This window comes from Macrobrachium nipponense, chromosome 26, assembly GCF_015104395.2.
Source record: "Macrobrachium nipponense isolate FS-2020 chromosome 26, ASM1510439v2, whole genome shotgun sequence".
In the NCBI taxonomy this organism is placed as follows: Eukaryota; Metazoa; Arthropoda; class Malacostraca; order Decapoda; family Palaemonidae; genus Macrobrachium; species Macrobrachium nipponense.
In genome coordinates, this window is record NC_087215.1 from 47,278,123 (window position 1) to 47,298,372 (window position 20,250).

The 20,250-nt window shown below is 43.6% G+C and overlaps 1 pseudogene; it reads left to right on the plus strand.

Moving 5' to 3' along the window:
- The first annotated feature begins 19,609 nt into the window (after nucleotides 1-19,609).
- The window catches only part of LOC135199658 (zinc finger protein 41-like), a 100,418-nt pseudogene continuing 99,777 nt past the window's right edge, over nucleotides 19,610-20,250 (plus strand).

Genomic DNA, 20,250 nt, shown 5'->3' on the forward strand with positions numbered 1-20,250 from the left:
GAGGAAGAATCTACCTGTAGCTGCTCTCTCACAAGGTAAGGTACTGCAACATTATATATAATGTGAGCACGTGATTTATTTTTATTTAGAAAGCTGTCCATATACCCACCTTCCGGGTAATGTGGAGTCAGCTAATGTAATTATTTGGTAAGTCACTTATGTGAAAATGATATTTTAATGATGAAATAAGGTTTCACATACCAAACAGTTACATAATCAGAGCCCTCCCTCCTCCCCACAGATGGACGTTGCGACTCAACGAATTGAAGTCTTACGCTCAGCAGTACCAGGTATTCCCGAAAGTGGGCGGGATCTGTATCACCTACACGAACAATGGCAGCGCTGCTACCGCCGCCAGGAATTTGAATTTTCGACTGCCAGGTAAGAAAGCGTACAGCTAATGTAATTGTTTGGTAAGTATATGTGAAACCTTATTTTATCATTAAAATACTATCATATTTATGAATTATGTGGAATACATATGCATACTATAGTAATATGTATATACAAATAATCCACACAGAGGATACACAGAACTCAAGAACAGACCAACCATGTTGTTCTGTGGAACTAGAATTACTAAGCCACTTGCTGTGTTTTGCATTACAGTCCCCACAAATACCAAATGAAGCTTTTGAATCCTGTGACCGAGCCATACTAATCTTCTCCAAGAGACAGTCATATATAGGATTGTTGATATTTGGAGTGCGGTAAACAGCAAATACATAATACATTGTAGACTTTAGTGAAACTCTTAAAACAAAGAATTTCATGGTTGTGATGACAATAAAACACTTGGCTGCAGCTTCTCAAGCTTTTACTCAACTTAAACCATTACACAGTGTGAAACAAATACAAATTCCTTCCTTAATATCTAGTACATTATATTTTACAATGACATTCAGTAAATGATAATATCCCTTACAAATGCTAGGTAATCTTATATAATATTAACTAATAATTACCTAACAGATAAGTAGTATGGGCGTATTAACCACCATTTTTGTTCTCTCAGAGTCCGTATGTAAACAGTGAGATAATGCTCCTTGATGGGACAACACTCGTATCAAACTTGGGTCACAATACAGAGAAGGAGAAGGAAGGAGCAAAACATAGTACATCCTCAAATAATAATAGTACAGTGGAACCTTGACATACGATAGTCCCAACTTACAAAAAAATTCAAGTACGAAAGCAAAGACAAAGTTTTTTTTGTCTGCATACGAAAGTAATTCAGGTTACGAAAGGGTGTTACAGTTAAAGGTCCGAGATCGCCTGGACTACTGAGAATAATTTTAAAACTAGTGCGCCGCCAACTGAGTAGGGACTCGCCACCATCCTCTCCCCGCTTCCCCCTCCATTGGTTCCTGATGCTGTCACTGCCATAAGATCTGCGCTCCTATTGGTCAGCATCATGCCTCCTATGTAAAGGCGTTCCTTGACCATTTTTTTCGGCAGCGTTATTCGTAAACACTGGAATTCGTTCCTTCACATATAACGTATTTTTCGTTTGTTAAATGTAAAATTCGGTGTTAGTTGATTTCCCTTTGTTGCACTGTAAGTTACTTTATCTTTTGTGTGCGAACTTAATTACTTACGTTATTAGCCATTGGGTCCCAAGAATGTTGCTGAAGTTCACGGTTAAAAGAAGAGGATGCTTTCTATGGAGAATGAAGATGGAGATAATCAAGAAGTGTTAATGTTTTCTGCCATTTGTTAATGTTTTTCATAAAATTTAGTTTTCATACAATCAACTTACCTGTCAGATATATTCATAGCTAAGACTCGTCGTCCCCGACAGAAATTCAAATTTCGCGCCAAACTCGCTACAGGTAGGTCAGGTGATCTACCGGCTGCCCTGGGTGGCAGGACTAGGAACCATCCCCGTTTTCTATCATATTTTCTCTGTCGCCGTGGTATCAACATTGTTGTTTTATTAACTCCTGACTTAGATTCATTTTTCAACATTTGATCAAACGTTTTCGGTTTTTGGTGACGTATTTGGATCGTGTTTTGGCATTCGCTACTGTGGACTGTTTTTTGGAATAACTCTTTTGGATTTTTCTCAGTATGTCCCTGAATTCTAATTGTGAGTGTGAGAATGTGTGAATGTAGGCTGCAGGTGAGGATACCCGAAAGCTTCGGTTGATCCTCACACTGTATGCCGTAAAATGTAGGGGGGTTCAGTGTTCTGCTATTACACTTGTAAGGAATGCGAGGGTTTGAATGCGGAGAGTGGGAAGACTTTGACTTCTTATTTGAAGAAGTTTAGAGAGGGATAGAGTTAGACGACTGAAAGGTGTGAATCAAGCCTATTGAGCCTTTCACGGATAATTCTAACCCTACTACTGTAGATTTCTCCCTATAGATCTCATTCTCCAGAGTGTCTTTTCGGATTCGGCATCAGAAATCGCCAATCTGAAAAAGCGACTATTCGAGACATGAAGTCCAAGATGGCTGACTCGAAAGGTTAAGGCTAGTGATAGTGAACATTTTAGTGAAGTGAGTCCTATCAGGTGGGTTGTGGAGGGGGCCGTTTGATTCGTCCCTGCGGCGCTCCCAGGCCTAGACCTCCTTCCAAGCTCCCCATGCCCAGAGGAGAAGGAAAGTCGAAAGCCTTAAGGGAGGTCGTGGGAATCCCCAACGGTCCAGACCGTCCCTTCAGCTAGCTCTGCTTCATGGGCAGCCAGCTCAAGGGCGCTATAGGAAAAGCGTCCTTCGCAGCTGTTTTCTCGTCTCTCTCCCTCCCTTCACCTAAACGAGGGTGGAAGGAGTCGAACTTATCGAGGACCGCTGAAGCGTCATATGAAAGCAAGACATTGATTCTAGTCCAGAGCGCTTCTCGGATGACTGCCCGTCTGCTATTAAGAAATGCGAAGGTGGCGTCAGCGTCACCGGACGCTTACGAAGAAGTACCCCATCAGGCTTCTTCTCCGAGTGATGACGAGAGACGTCATTGCACTTGACGTAGGAGAAAGCGTCAAGAAAAGATCATTATGGCGGTTCAGGAACAACTGTCATCTCTTGTGGGAGTTTTAGCGCCCAGTCGGAAGGACGTGACGCTTCCAATTAAGAAGTCTGTCCTCTCGCACCTGCTCGAAGAACGGGGGCTGACGAGAGTGTTGTAAGACAAGAGAAACGAAAAGACGTCTTTTTAAAAGTGAGCGTCATTTCAAGCAGATCTTAGACGTGACGCTCCGCCCAAGATTGTGACGCCGAAGTAGGAAGCCCTTAGAGAGTGAAAGCGTCTTCCAGACGCGAAGCGTCATCAAGACGTCAACAAGAGACGTCATATATGACGCTGGGAGCGGCGGGGAAGCGTCATACAGACGTCTTCTAAAGCGCAAGAGAAAGCCTCAGGTTGTGACGCCTTCCAAGTCGATCAAAAACGGGAAAAAGGAAAGACTTTTCATTCCCTTAGCCCCTCTCTATCATCGAGTTTTGTCTCCTCCATGAAGAGGAAAGTTCTAGGGGGGGGGGGGGGGGGAAAGAAAGAGGAACGGAAACTAGATTTATCACGAGTTGAGGAAAAACTCGGATGATGACGATCATGGGAAGAGAGGGCTGTCCAACTATAAGGTGTTGACTGCCCTGCTTCTTGGAGGAATACGGAGACGAGTTGACTCCGGCTGCTCCTCCTTCTCCGCGCTCGCTCTTTTCGAGTGCGAAGGGCGAAGAAAGCCTTCGTCTTTTCTGAAGATGAAGCCCACCATCTCGATGAAGCGGGCTTTACACTCCTTAGACTCCTGGATGAAGTCGAAGAAAGACTTAGTCAGGACAGTATTTTGCATGCCTCCAGCAAGGTTAGCTGGGAAAAGAGGCATATGGTACAAGACGGGGGGAGGATATGGGTATCGCTCTCCCGTTCTACTACAGAGGGCAGAGTTTTTCGACGTTAGTTGACGCTTCAAGGCGTCCAAGTCTTAATTCTGCTCGTATTAACATGGAGTATTTCGGAAAAACGGATCATCTCCTCAAGGACTTTTCAATGTATTGGAAGTCTCAACTTTCTTAGATTTGGTGTTCCCTTGGGGTGATGTCCAAGAAAGCTCACGATTCACAGGGAATCGAAACCTGAAGCCCTGTTATGCATTTTGTCTTGCATCGACAAAGCGGTACAGGATGGATCTTTGAAGTCTCTTCATTATTTGGAGCATGTCTTTTGAAGAAAAGGACGGTGTTTATGGCGCTTCTTAACAAAGGCAGTATCGCATGCTCAGAGGCAGCTCTACTGTATGCACCTCTGTCTGACTATTTGTTCCCTTCCTCAGTTAGTGAAGGACGTGGATCACTCTTTAACCTGAGAAGGCGACGCAGGATCTTCTGACGCAGTCAGCTAGGAGAAGAAAACCTGCTTTTAGTTTCTGACAAGAAAGAAAACCCTAGCACTTCTATGCAGCCCTTTCGAGGTGGTCCGATCTCCAGACCTCCCGCAAGAAGGAAGGCTCCGAGAAAGAGAGGGTAGGTCCGTCTTTAAAAGTCCCTTTAAAAAGGGAAAATGAACATTCTCCTCCAAGCACCAGTAGGTGCCAGGCTCCTGGGATTCGTGGAGGCCTGGACACTGATAGACGCAGACGCGTCTTCACTCGAATATCATAAGGAAGGGATATCGTATCCCTTTCCTGAATACTCCGCCCCTAACGTCAATACCAAGGGAACTATCAAGCCAAGTACAAGGACCCTGTGCTGAGGGATACTCTTCGATCGATGGGGGTGGAATGTGGTTGGGGAACAAATGTGGGACAAGCCCAGTGTTTAATAGAACTAGTACTGGATCAAAACTCCCCGGGGTTTTACAACTCGCCTTTTTATCAGTGGCGGAAAGCCTCGGGAGGCTGGAGACCAGTACTAGACGTCGAGCGCTCTGAACAAATTTGTTCAGAAGGAGAAGTTCCTCCATGGAGGACTTCTGCTTCAGTCCTAGCGTCATTACGACAAGGAGATTGGATGTGTCTAAGATCTCCAAGACGCCTACTTTCACGTCCCGATCCACCTTCGTCGAAGAAGTACCTCCGTTTCATGACGGGGGGAAGGATCTTTCAGTTCAGAGCCTTGTGTTTCGGCCTGTCCACAGCTCCTCAGGTCTTCACAAGCCTGATGAGGAATGTGGCGAGATTTCTTCATCTCAAAGGAGTGTGAATGTCTCATGTACCTAGACGACTGGCTCATCAGGGCCAGATCGGAGAGACAGTGCTTGGAGGACCTAAAGTTAACTCTGGATTTGACCAAGGCGTTGGGATTGCTTGTGAACCTCGAGAAGTCTCAACTGACCCCCAGACAAGACCTAGTCTATCTGGGGATTCGGATGGATTCTCGGGGTTTTCGAGTTTTTCCTTCGCAAGAGAGAACCGCAAAAGGTTTTTTGAGGATAATCTCTCTCTTCTTAGAGAAACAACAAACGTCAGCGAGGAATGGTTGAGCCTTCTGGGACGCTTTCCTCGCTGGAACAGTTCTTCCCACTAGGAAGACTTCATATCGTCCACTTCAATTCTTCCTCAAGAAGTCTTGGAGTTGGAAAACGGACAACTGTCGGCCGTTTTTCCCATTCCAGTGGAGATAAAGGCACACCTACAGTGGTGGTTGCTACCTCTGGAAGAGAACAAAGGGATCTCTCTAAGAACACAGAACCCAGACCTAGTGTTGTTCTCCGACGCGTCGGAGACGGGTTGGGGAGCGACATTAGGCTCAGAGGAAAAGTGTCAGGCACCTGGGAACCAGCACAGGTGTCCTGGCACATAAACTGCAAAGAGCTCTTCGCCGTACACCTGGCCTTGAAGAGCCTAGAAGAACCTCTGGTGAGAGACAAGATAGTGCAAGTAAACGTGGACAACACCACGCACTTGCCTACATTCGGAAACAGGGAGGGACACACTCCTCGTTCTTTACGAAACTCACGAGGGATCTATTACTTTGGACGTTTCACAGGAACATCTCCCTGCTGACAAGGTTCGTACAGGGAGTAAGGAATGTGAGGGCGGACAGGCTCAGCAGGAGGAACCAGGTCCTTCATACAGAATGGACTCTGCACGAGAAAGTGTGTCTCGATCTCTGGTCTCTGTGGGGAACTCCTCATGTGGATCTCTTCGCAACATACATTTCAAAAAGGCTCCCAGTGTTTTGCTCGGTCGTGGAAGATCCAAGAGCGATTATGGTAGACGCCTTCCTGCTAAACTGGTCTCGAGTGGACGTTTACGCTTTTCCCCCATTCAAAATCCTGGGTTAGTAATGAAAAGTTTGTGGCGTCAAAAGAGACGAGGATGACATTAATAGCCCCCTTTTGGCCGGCCCAGGAATGGTTCACGGAGGTGGTAGAGTGGATCGTAGACTTTCCTTTCCAAGATCCCTACCAGGAAGGACGGATCTTCTCAAAAACAACCCACACTTCAAGAGGTACCATCAAAACCTCCCCGCTCTCGCTCTGACTGCCTTTCGACTATCGAAAGACTTGTCAGAGCGAGAGGCTTTTCTCGCGAAGTAGTGGCAAGCGCGATCGCGAGAGCTCGCAGAACCTTCCACTACGAAAGTATACCAGTCGAAGTGGAGGTTCTTTAGAAGGTGGTGTAGAGCCAAGAAGTTGTCTCCTCCTCTACCTCTATAGCGGAAATTGCTGATTTCTTGCTATTCCTGAGAGTAAAATCTCATCTAGCCGTACCACAATAAAGGGATACAGAAGTATGCTCTCGGCTGTATTCAGGTGAACAGAGGTTTAGATCTGGCAAATAACAAAGATCTCCACGATCTCATAAGATCTTTGAGACTTCAAAGTCTAAGGAACCAGTACCTCCGAACTGGAACTTGGACGTAGTCCTCAAATATCTGTCTTCGGATAGATTCGAGCCTCCGCATCTGGCTTCATTTAGAGACATAACTAGGAAATGCCTATTTCTTTTATCGTTAGCGACGGCAAAAAGAATTAGTGAGTTACAAGCTCTGCAGGATAAAGTAGGATTCAAGGGAGACTCGGCTATTTGCTCGTTTAAGACCCTGTTTTTAGCGAAAAACGAGAATCCCACGAATCCCTGGCCTAGGTCATTCGAAGTCAAAGGAATGTCGAGTCTCGTAGGCAGAGAAGCAGAGAGGTCTCTATGCCCTCCGTTCCCGAGCTCTGAAGTTCTCTCTTCAGGAAGGAAGCGTCAGTTGGGAGGCTCTAGACAAGGTCTTTGGTGCGGTAAAAGACCCCACAAGACTGATGTCCAAGAATGCTCTAGCGTTCTTTGTAAGAAACGTCATTACGGACGCTTCATAAGGTCTGTCCTGACGAACAATTGCAACTACTGAGAGTAAAAAAAGCTCATGAAGTAAGAGCGGTTGCGACGTCTCTCGCGTTTTATAAGAATATGTCGCTTAAAACATTATAGATACGACATATTGGAGATGCAACTCAGTATTTGCATATCATTACTTGAAAGACGTGCGTGTGACGTATGAGAAGTGCTTTTCTCTAGGCCTATCGTATCGGCAGATACGGTTCTGGGTACGGGAGCTGACACCAATCCTTAAATGTATATACTTTTCTTCTTTTTGGATATGATCGAATCTCTTCGAACAATGGAGGATTCAGGCTCGCACGGGCGGCCGTCTATGTTGTTCATAAGAGAATTCTCGTCATATCCAATTAGTTGAGTATAATTTTTTTTTGAAAAATTATGTATGTGTGCGTAGTGGTTTTTGAGTTACGGTTGTTGTGACGAGTTCGGGGATAACTCGTAAACAATCCTTAGTTCTAACATATGTTAGGATCAAGGTGGTCGGGATTGGTTGTGTGCTCCTTCATAAGGTGTATTGTCATATAAGTGGATCAGCACCCATTGACAAAGTCCTTTAGGCTCTGCTGAGTAAGTGGGTAAGACCCCATCGGCAGACCCACAAGAACTCTTGGCCATAGATCACATTATCTCGCTAAAGTTTCTTGAGGTGATGCAGATACTGGGCAAACACCCACCAAGTCTACCACCTATCAGGTAGGAACCAAGGTTTTGTTCATGAAACTTACTGTCAGATATATATATAGCTGTATTTTCGAAGTCCGACAGAATTTTAAAAACTTCCGACACACGCAGTGGTCGCCCAGGTGGTTAGTACCCATTCCCGCCGCTGGGAGGCGGGTATCAGGAACCATTCCCATTTTCTATTCATAATTTTTCTGTCGCCGGTGCTGAAAACACCTGTTTTCAGTACCTCCGTCTTAGGATTTTGGAAACTTCATTGCCGCTAAGTATCCTAATTGTATTTGATTTATTTACTTGGATTTGTGGCTAGGCATACGCTACTTAAATTGATTTGAATTTGATTCATTTTTGCTTAAAATATCTGAATCTAGTTAGGCTAGTTTCAGACGGGGTTGTCTGCAAAGATAGGGTGTGGCTACCGAAAGCTTCGGTAGATCCGCACTTGGTATGTACGAGGGGTATGGGTCTTCTTCTTTGTTGAGATTTGTCATGTAAGGAGTGTGAGACTTTGTCTATTCCGTAAGGAAGACGTATGATTCGTATGTACGCAATTAATCAGAAACATGTCTAATTCCGTAAGGAAGACGTATGATTCGTATGTACGCAATTAATCAGTAAACAAAAGTCAGGGTAGTGAACCTGCTAACCTTCCTGTAGACTTTATTTTGCCTAACCCTGTAGTATGGCCTACGGGCTATGATATGTCTACGAGAGGTGCTCGCTCTTCTTCATTGCTGTGAAGTGCTACTTCTGTAATTGTTACTCCTAACCCTGCAGTATTGCCTTCGGGCCCTAAGCAGTGTCTGTAGAGGAATTGGCCCGTTTCTCTTTATAACTATTTCGAATTTCGTAACCTTAGATCGAAAGTGCTTGCTTTAGAGAGTAAAAGTGAAGTGCAGAAGTGCAGTGATACCCCTTGTGTAGTGGAGGGTGCGTCAGATCGGCCTCGTTTCGCCTCTAGGCCTGGACCTCTGCTTGACTCCCAGAGCCTGGGGAGGGAGCATGTCGAAAGCCGAAGGAGGGTACAAGGAACCCCCCACCGCCCGATCTGGCGTGCCTTCGGCAGTTTACTGATGAAAATCCCCAGACTGCCAAAGTGCGGTGCGTGTGCACGAATCCTGAAAGTTGCTTCTCGTCCTCCGAAGCGTCCTCTCCGTGCAGGGTTGGAGCTTTCGGAAGGACTCGCGCCCTCTAAATAGAAGCTTTATAGAAGAGGACGCTTCACGGTCCTCTCTCTCTCTCTCGTTATGCGTTTTCAGTGAGAAGTAAGAAGGCGAACGTCGCCTGAACTCGTGTCTCGTGTCCGTCTTTCCACGAGAAATACGTTAAAAGAAGTCATAGTAGCAGGAAGCTTTGAGAGCGGACGCCTGGGACGCTCGGATGGACTCCAGGCCTGCGCGCGAGTGCACGCCAAGCGCGCTCCGTGCGCGCAGTGGACGCCGAGCGCGCTCCAGTGGACTGCCGAGCGCGCTCCAGTGGACGCCGCGTGCACCAGCGCCACAGGCCTGTTGTCGCCTGGCTGAACGTTTCTGTTGAACTCTTCAAGCTCTTGTTTCAGATTTGGGCCTAAAAGAATTTTTACCTCTACCTTCGGTGATACCTTCTACCTCACCTGCAAAGAATGTGAAGTAGGCAGTGCTTCGGAGGAAGCTTAAAGTGAACAGACAACTTCTTCTTCGAAACCCAGCAAGACATCGGATTTCGTGAATTCAAGAGGTCTCTGTCAATTAATATTGCTTTTCGCATAGGTGGATGGAGTTAAGGAAGATCTCGTTTGCTCTACCGCAACCTTTGCCATTCTGCAATAAATTTAAGTTGCCACTACCGCAGTCAAGACTTTGCGCTAAGGCGTTACGGGTTATGTAAGGCTCGATGTCCTGCACGTCAGGACTCTCGGCAACGTTCAGTAGGATTCTTGCAAAGGCCCTCATCAAAAAGACGCTCTTCAGGAAAGCGCAAGACAGGACTTCCTTTGCCATACTGCCAATAATTTTAAGCTTTAGCAGGCATTAGTTGTGATACGGGAGAGGAAGCTGGTTGGAGAGTTTCTTCCTCTTCCCAGGATAATTTTCCAAGCTTTTTACCCCATCTGAAAGGGTTTTTCAGATGATAGATTTTGTTAGTTTTCTAGTCGGGACTACGCTGCCGAATTGAACATCGTCGTCCTACTTGCCGTAAGCCCAGTTCTCTTAACAGGATTTTCTTTGCCCCTTCTTTCGTTTGAGACGGGATCGGAAAAGAAAAATTAAATGCTCGACCTCCCTGGATTACGTTTTGTCAATTCAGTGACTTTCCCCATTGACAATATACTTTCGTTTTGTCAAGTAAGTGGGTATTCCCCTCTTGACAAAATATCTCTTTGTCCCGTAATGGGTTAGTTCTCATGACAAACATCTCATTAACTTGATATTGCGTAAGCGAATAAAGCTCTTATTGACAATGATTCGGAAGAGCTCTCATTCGTCATTCGCAGACTCGTACAAGAAATAGACTTGTAGACTACGTCAATGAACGCTTATGTTCCAATAACATAAGAAGCTTGAGCTGACTGCTTCGACCTGCTTCGATTCTCTTAAGTTTTGTTCATGAAACACTTGCCTGTCAGATATTGATGTAGCTGGTATTTCCGAATTCAGCAGCTATCTATATGTCTGCCGGTAAGTAGGAACAAACTTTATTGTGATATAATTTCATTTTTTGCCTTGCGTTATTTTACTTCTGGTTGGTTCAAGTCATATACGCTTGCTGTAGTTACCTCTTCGGATGGCAACCGAGAGGTCTGTTTGTCTATTTTAAGGACATTTAATCGTTACTCCCTGCAGCCTAACAGGAGTTTCCGATTTATCTTTTACCGTTGTATGGTAGTGTTCTGACGACACAAACGCATCTATATATTTAGCGTTTTCTGTTTCGCTTAAATATACCAGCTTGAGAGTCTTTCTGCTCAAAAATAACGGACCTATTTTCTTTGTAGAATAGGTAGCTGGCAAACCCAGACATAAAGTTTAAGAGACGAAGTTCGTAAGCTGCTTGCTGCTGCTGTCACGCTGTCTGTCCTCCAGTCCAACCGAGCCAGTGTTCAGTGACAGATCGTGCGCTGTCATGCGCGGTAGTTTACGTCTCTCTCTCCTGCGGGATGACTGACTAACCGTATCTCTGTCTGACGGTTACGTCTCTCCTGCGGATTGACTGACTAACAGTATCTGTCCAATACAATCACGGACTTTAGCCTAAGATTGAGGGGATTTCTTACGTGAATGAATAAAACGTTGCATTCGTTTGCCTTACTAGTTCAACAGAGTTAGCTCTTAATCCTTTCGGTGCTCGTTACCGCACGGTATGGAACTACGAGTCTACCGCAACATTGCACTTTTATTTGCTCCCTCCTGCTTAGGCAAAGCGCAGCCTTATTTAGGGAAGTAAGCATACTCGGGGAGGGAATGGATGAGCTTGCTGGGGACCATTTTCCTTCCTGAAGAAGTTTGTTTCCCCGAATAGACTGCAATTCAGACCACAGTTTTTCCTACCGGGAAACTGAAATATTATTCAAGATCTAGCAATGATTCTGAACATCTCTCAGTGCGTCTATCACCTGAGGTGATAGAAAGAAGGTGCCAAGGACATCTGGATAGGGTTTCAGATGTCCTGGATCTTAATCTGAAAGAAGTAAAAGCGATTCGGTAGTCCCTCCAGTCCTCGAAACGAGTTTTTTGGGGGAACCGTGGTCCGATCAACTCTGATATTCCACAGCTCTCTCATATCTTAAGAAGTATCTTCTCTCGGTCCTTGTTCGAGTTTACGAGAAAGAGCCTATTATAACAACAGGGCCGGTAAAATGTAACGATCCTCTACAGGTTCGTTACAGGATTGCAAAAGTCCGTACGGAATCGTTCTCGATTCGACGGCAGCAATTATTCACTTCCGAGTGAATCTTTCTTTAGAAGTAAGTTGGGAGTTGTGTAGACTTTAGGGACGCCCTTTCATTCTTCTCTTCGATATGTTGAGGACGAAGAGGCGGCTTCTTCTCTGCTCCCTTATTCTCGATCCGGGGATCGGTACCATTAAACGCCATCCTATGATATTGAACGGGGGGATGGATGTTTAGTCCTCTTTTTCCCCTTTTTCATCGCTTAGGAAATGTAATAAGAGGATTTATGACGTCACAGGGAGCGACAATGACGCTGATCGCCCCTGTTGGCCTTCAGAATCCTGGATTCACAGAGGTCACATATTTCCTAGTTCACTTTCCAAGGACCTTTTCCGAGAGAGTCGTCTACTCTAACTCGAAAGGTACCTATAACCTCTCCGCTCTGAGTCTGACTACGTTCAGACTATCGAGAGGTTGACAGGAATAAGATTACCGTCTTCCTTTTCCGTCTGAAGAATGGGTATAAGCTGGCAGTCACAACTATTAAGAATATGCAAATATGTTGTTGACGGCCTTTGGGCTCAGAGATTTGCGTCTGTCAAACAACAAAGCCCTTCACGATTTTTGAGTTCTGTGGAATCTCGAAACTCGCTCACCATCTACTTTTGTCTCACCTGTTTTCTCGGAGTCAGACACTCGTGCGAGATCAGGCGACATATAGTAGCCCTGAGTTTCTTGTTGACGAAGTCAGTTGCGTTTATACACCCCCGATGATCGTTTAACATGAGACCAGGTGGACTGTACAGGCCATTCTTCCTTCGGGACTGAATCGCCTTTTTGCTCCTTGCTCCTTTCTACCTGGCACAGAAGCTCGAGTCAGTTGATTCACTGACGACGTTGGGTTGCGTTGATACACCCCCAAGGTTTACTTAGATTGAATCGCCCAGGCAGTCCAGACACTCATTCTTCAGCGAAGAATAGTGCCTTATGGTCTTCAGGGTACAGCCTTGCTGTCCTTGATTCGTCTGACTTGTCAACTGGTCGGTCACCTGACTTTAGTACAGACGGACTGATTGTGCATGTCCAGATCGAAGCTTTCAATATGGAACTTAGACGTAGTCTGAAGTTCTTGATGTTAAAGCATTCGAACCTCTCCTACCTGTTAACTGTTTGCATGTGATCAGGAAGGCCTTCTTCTAACCACCCTAGATACGACAAAGAGGGTTAGTGAAATTTTAATTGCCATCGTCACAAGTTTTGGCTTTAGAGAAGACAAGGCGGTGTGCTCTCTAAGCCTTCCGTTGTGGCCTAAGAATGGAAACCCGTTTTGTCCTTGGGCCAGAAGCTTGGAAGCAAGGATGGCACAAGTTAGTGGGCAGGAGCCAGAGAGAGTCCTGTGCCCTGTCGGGTCTCTCAAGTTTTATCTACATAAAACTCAAGAAAGTCGAAGTCATTCGGGCAAATCTGCCAGTGTCCGAAAAAAGACCAGTACCTTGCCCATATCGAAGAACACCCTGGCTTTAGTGTTAAGGAGTCTTTCAAAAATGCTCCTTCATTGTGTTTGCACAAAGATTTGAAAATCTTTTATCTAAATGCTCACGAGGTGAGGGCGCGACCTCGGAAGCATTTCAACAGAGCATGGCACTCAGTAACATCCTGAGTACCATGTTTTAGCGAAGCAACTCTGTGTTCACTTCACACTCCCTGCGAGATGTGAAAGATGGCATATGAGATCTGCTGCTCGCTAGGGCCATACGTGTCTGCAGACACAATCTTGGGGGGCAAGAAGTACCACTCATCCTATCCGTGTAGAAAATGGTTAGGAAGAGCTCTTAATTTAGTGATGAGTCGCCGACAACGGCGACTTCTTAACTCTTAAGCCTTAGTTAAAACACCTTAACTTTGGCTAGGTTGGTCAGGTGGTGATATATATATATATATATATTTATTATTTTACTTCTTAGCCCTCATGGTATGGTCAATATGGTCTAGTCACGTCGTGGCCTGGCTCGCCCCTGTTGACAGATCATCTGGACGTGCACCAGCTATATAGGTCCTCTACCTCGCTGGCAACTCTAGTAGCACAAAGCAGACTTACGTGGCAGTAACCACGAAGCCAGCTATGCTAACAGGTGGAACCAAGATGTAAATCATCTGCATGCATTTTGTTTCCTAAAAATCCTTCTATTCTGTCCCTTACCCACCTCCAAAGGTGGGATTCAGCTATATATATATCTGACAGTAAGTTTCATGAACAAAATAAAAAAGATATTGTTATGATACAATAAAGTTTGTTCATACTTACCTGGCAGATATATATAATCAAGTACCCACCCACCTCCCCTCAGGGGACAGTGGAAATAAAAATTATGAATAGAAAATGGGAATGGTTCCTGATACCCGCCTCCCAGCGGCGGGAATGGGTACTAACCACCTGGCCGACCACTGCGTGTGTCGGAAGTTTTTTAAAATTCTGTCGGACTTCAGAAAATACAGCTATATATATATCTGCCAGGTAAGTATGTACGAAACTTTATTGTAACATAACAATATCATTTTTATTTATACCTACAACATATGTTGTTTACCTGTCTATTCCATATAGTAGCTGTCTCTTACCCTCCACCGAAGGGTGCCAATCAGCTATGTATATATCTGACAGGTAAGTTGATTGTATGAAAATGATATTGTTATGTTACAATAAAGTTTCATACATACTTACCTGGCAGATATATACAATTAAAGGCCCACCCAGCCTCCCCGCAGGAGACAGGTGGAAGAGAGAAAATATGATAGAAAACGGGGATGGTTCCTAGTCCTGCCACCCAGGGCAGGGGCCGGTAGATCACCTGACCTACCTGTAGCGAGTGGCGCGAAATTTGAATTTCTGTCGGGGACGACGGAAAGTCTTAGCTATGTATATATCTGCCAGGTAAGTATGTATGAAACTTTATTGTAACATAACAATATCATGTTAATGTTTTCTGCCATTTTTTAATGTGTTTCTTAAAGTTAAGTGTTCATGTTTTCTGCCATTTGTCCTCCTCCTCTGTCGCCACTTTCGGAGATCACTTCACTCGAAAGGTAAGGTTAGGTTCCACATTTTACTACATATGTACGTACAGTGGTCACCCCCGTATTCGCGGGGGATGCGTACCAGACCCCGCGTGAATAGGTAGCCAACTGTGAATGTTTGGAACCCCTATAAAAAAAAAAATGCTAAAAACAGCCTATTTTGTTAGTTAAAACTCAAGAAAAACCCACTAAAAATTTTCTTACTTGGTTTTTTAATATTTTTATCACAAAAAGTACATTTTATGATGAAATTGATAAAAAAAACCTGGAATTTGTGGATATTTCTCATAGAAAAATACCGCGAATGTGCAAATTTTCTGCGAATAATGCGGGGAAACGTTCCTGATAGAAATCCGCGAATGTGTGAGTCCGCGAATCTGGAGAGCGCGAATATGGGGTGTCCACTGTACATGTACATAAAGTATTTCTTGTACCATGTACACTAATACACTTTATTTACAGGTACGTACTACAATAAAGGTTATGTTAGGTATTGAATGGTCCAAATTGTTGTATTTCATTGTTTATTGGTCAATTTAGCTTTAATATAAAATTTACTGTGGTGTTTTTGAAGGGCTTGGAACGAATTAGACAATTTACATGTAAAATGTGGTTCAAGATACGAAAAAATCAGGTTACGAAGGCTGCTTCGGAACGGATTAATTTCTTATCCTGAGGTACTACTGTATACCACATTCTCCCCTCCTAGAATAAAACACAGAATAGGAACTAATAAAGTCTAGTCCCAGCCATAGCGCATAGGAGGTCTAGAAGCACGAGTAGATCTTCTCAGTTCAGGCCCAAGATCATTGTTCATTTGTTTTGGGTGAGTTGAATCTGCTACAGTCTGCTCCTGTGGTGGAGCCTTGATTGTAGGTTCTTTAGCAGTGGCAAGATGAACGCTACGAACACTACTTGTTCCTTCGGTTGACGGGTGATGGGAGAGATGACCTTCAAGACAAGGAGCTAGGTCACGAACAGGCACAGTAGATTCTCTTCCATCAGGGTACCTTATATTGGCATAAGTCGGATTACTATTCACAAGTTCGACCTCATCTACCAATGGCTCATTCTTATTTCGTACAAACCTTCTTAATAATACAGGTCCAGGATTCATTAGCCATGAAGGTAAGGAGCTTCCATGACTGGAACGACGCTGGAACATGAAGAACTGCTCATGAGGGGTGGTATTCGTAGACGTACACAGCAGCGACCTTAAAGAATGTAGTGCTTCTGGAAGTACTCTAGCTTGACTGCCTTCCATGTGATGCCATTGAATCTCTCTACCTGGCCATTCCCTGCTGGGTGATACAGAGTTGTACGGCTTGTCGCTAACCCTTTTTGCGAAAGAAACGCCTTGAGATCTTTTGACATAAAAGATGCACCTTGGTCAGAGTGAATATAACCTGGCATCCTACACAAGCTAAATACCATCTCCAGGCATCTGATTACAGTCTCAATACTTATGTTAGGACATGCAAAAGCAAATGGAAACCGTGAATACTCGTCAACAGCTGTAAGCATGTATGGATTACATGAAGCAGTAGGTAGAGGTCCCTTGAAGTCTATACTGAGTCTTTCCATTGGTTGAGTGGCCTTTATAAGATTACCTGCTGGAGGTTGGCAGTACCGAGGCTTTAACTCTGCGCAAATCTTACAAGAAGCACCGGCCCTCTTGACATCATCTGTAGAAAATGGGAGGTTCTTTGATCTTACAAAGTGCAACAGTCGGGTAACCCCAGGGTGGCAAAGGCCATTATGAAGGTTGGTACGTGTAGAAGTAGAGAAGCTTGAGCAGCAGGAGGCTCGGGAAAGAGCATCAGGAACCACATTCTCCTTCCCTGGGTGATAGTGTATTGTATATATAGCTGTAAGCTGCAAGTTCCACCGTCCACTCATGTATCTTGTTATTCTTTATCTTAGTACGCTTTCTATTGTCAAACATGAATGCTACAGCCTGCTGATCAGTTATTATAGTAAAATGATGCCGGGCCAGGTAGTGACTCCAGTGACATACTGCTTCTATGATAGCAGTAGCCTCTTTCTCAACAATGTGGTAGCGAAGTTCACTCCCTTGCAGTGTTCTGGACATAAAAGCAACAGGTCTACCACCCTGGTTTAGAACTGCAGAGACAGCGACATCAGATGCGTCACACTCAACTTGAAATGGCACGTTTTCATCAATTGAATACAGGGTGGCATCTTCAAGTTCCTTTTTGAGTTGGTTAAAGGCATTTAGAGCTTTTGCATCTAGAGGACACTTCTTTGTAGCTGCAAAGGGCTGAATTTTATTTGAATAATCTTGAATCCATTTGGCATAGTAAGCAAACATGCCTAGAGTTCTCCTTGGGGATCCCAGATCTTTTGGAGGAGATAGTCCCTGCAGTGGACGAAGTCTCTCAGGATCTGGTTGTATATGTCCATTCCCCACACAGTAACTTAGAACTTTTATGGAGCGCACTGATTTGATAGTTTCGCATTCATTTAGAGTTAGCCGCCTTCGTTCCACAACCTTTAGAAAATTGTCTACATTGCGATCATGCTCTTCTTGTGTAGTTCCAGCAATTGTGATATTGTCAAGATAAGGAAAAGCACCCTGCAAACCTTCTTCCTTTACTAATTTGTCCATTGCTCACTGGAAAGCAGCTACTCCATTCGTTACTCCAAAAGAAATTCTGCAGAATTGATACAGACCACCATTTGCCTCAAAAGCAGTGTACTTCCTGTCTGACTCTTTAATTGGTATCTGATGATATGCACTTTTCAAGTCAAATGTAGAGAACACATGCTACTTAGCAAGATTATTCACCATGTCATCAATCCTTGGTAATGGGTATGCATCCAGCTCAGTATATTGGTTAATTGTGTGTGAGTAGTCAACACACATCCTCTTCTTATGCTGATCACCTGGGTTTTTCATGACAACAACTTGGGCTCGCCATGAAGATAAATTTGGTTCAATTACACCCTCGCGGAGTAGCCTATTTACTTCCTTTCCTATAAAGTCTTGGTCATCCTTACTGTAACATTTGGATTTGGTAGAAATTGGTCGGCAATTAGGTGATAAACTATGAAAGAGTGATGGTTCCTCTAGTGCTACAGCTGTAAGAACACAATAATTATTACTGTTTTTCAAAGTTAACTGAGATTTATGCCCACCAAATTCAAATTGTTACACTTAGATGCTGTCTCTGGGTCCCTCAGTACACCAAGATGTGTATCAGGATAAGATTGATTGTTGAGTCCCAGCATGAGGTCGGCTACAACATATCCGGGAAAACTAGTATTTAAAGATTTCTGAGCCATACTAATTCCCTTACTACTTGGATGCACTTTCAGTTCTAATTCTTGAGCAACTTTCTCACTTATATAACTCTCAGTACTACATGAATCTATTAGGGCACTCAACTTCTTGCCTTTAACTGTTACTACAGTAGCAGCCTTTGAATGTCCATGAGGAACATTTGTTACTGTAGTCATAATATGAGAACTAAACACTGTTGCTACAGACGCTTTTGTCAATTTAGACTGGAAACTCGAGCAAAATGTCCCTTCCTAGAACATTTATGACAGGTAGCTTCACGTGCTGGGCATGTACTTCTAGCATGACATGGTCCTCTGCAAAAGTAGCATTTCTTTTGTACATTGTAGGTAGCGGCAACTGCTGACTTTTCAGAAGCATCAGGTGAGCTGTGCATGGCATCCTCTTCCGAAGACTTGAGGTTTACCACTGCAGTTGAGTGAAGAACTTGTGATGTCGGTGGATTCTGAGGGGTAACAGTAACAGCAGTGTGTGCAGTCAGAGAAGCGTAGGCTTCAGCATTCCTTTGTGCAAGGTCCAAGGAATAAGCTTGATTGTAGACACCTTGTAAGTCAAGCATGTTGTTCTCTAGGAGGCGTTGGCATATGTGAGCTGAAGAAAGACCATTGATGAAGGCATCCCGAATTAATTCCTCACGATATTGGTCAGCATTGACAGCTTTTAAATTACAGTCTTTACTTAACTTCATTAATTCTCTCAAGAATTCATCAAGTGATTCACCTAACTTCTGTCGCCTTTTGCAAGTAAATGCCTCGCAAAAATTTCATTTGGTGTTTTCACATAGTCTTTCTAGTATGGTTATAGCTGACTCAAAGTCTGCGCACTCTTCAATATAATCAAACACTGTATGAGACAGGCAATTTACAAGTGTCAGGAATTTGTTAGGTGCATTCTCACCACACTCCTCGATGAAGTTCACAAAGGTCCTAGGCCAATGTCGCCACTCCTTCGCTGCTGTTGGGGAACTTGGGTCAACATCCAGACAAGCAGGTTTCAGCACCCTCTCCATGGTTGTGGTTAAGTTGAGTAAATTGTGATGACAATAAAACACTTGGCTGCAGCTTCCCAAGCTTTACTCAACTTAAACCATTACTACAGTCTGAAACAAATGCAAATTCCTTCCTTAATAATTTAGTACAGTATATTTACAATGATAACAGTAAATGATAATATCCCTTACAATGCTAGTAATCCTTACCCTATAATATTACTAATAATTACCTAACAGATAAGTAGGTATGGCGTATTAACCACCATTGTCTCTCAGAGTCCCGTATGTAAACAAAGTGAGATAATGCTTTTGATGGGACAACACTCGTATCAAACTTGGGTTACAAAACAGAGAAGGAGAAGGCAGGTGCACAATAGTACATCCTTAAATAATAATATACCACAATGGTAACTAAACTCGAACATACAATTAAAAAGATTACAAAAGTATAAAGAAAAATTCATGAAAATTGAGAGTAAATAAAAGTACCTTTCCAGAGAACATTACAAAATTAGGTATATGATAAACCTGAATTTTGGAATAGGTTTGCTTTATCATAAAGCATCATATAGAATTCTAGCAGGCCAATGACCTATTCCTTAAATTTGCATTGTAATTTCATTTATATTTACAATAAAAAATTTCAGGCACAGTTTGTTGGAATAGTTGAGATATATCAGCTGGAAGTTATCTTTTCGTCATCAAAGAGTGCGCTCCCTCAAAAAACCCCACAGGAAGGAATATTATGTGGAGCATTGCTGAACATTGTTCAGTCAGTTCAGGTAAGAACTATTTATGGCATCTCACACAGGTGAAAATCATTGGAATGTGAGTTTCATATGATTATACATACATCATTTAAAAATTTTTTATTTTGGGTAGTGGTCAATGTGTTTATATCAGATTCCTGTGTTGTAACAACCTTTACAATACATGAAATAATATAGTACTGAATTATTTTATGAATATATTTTCATATTGCAAAGTTACAACTTATTTTTAATTGTTAACTGGAAACATAGTACATTGCCAAAAAATATACCCT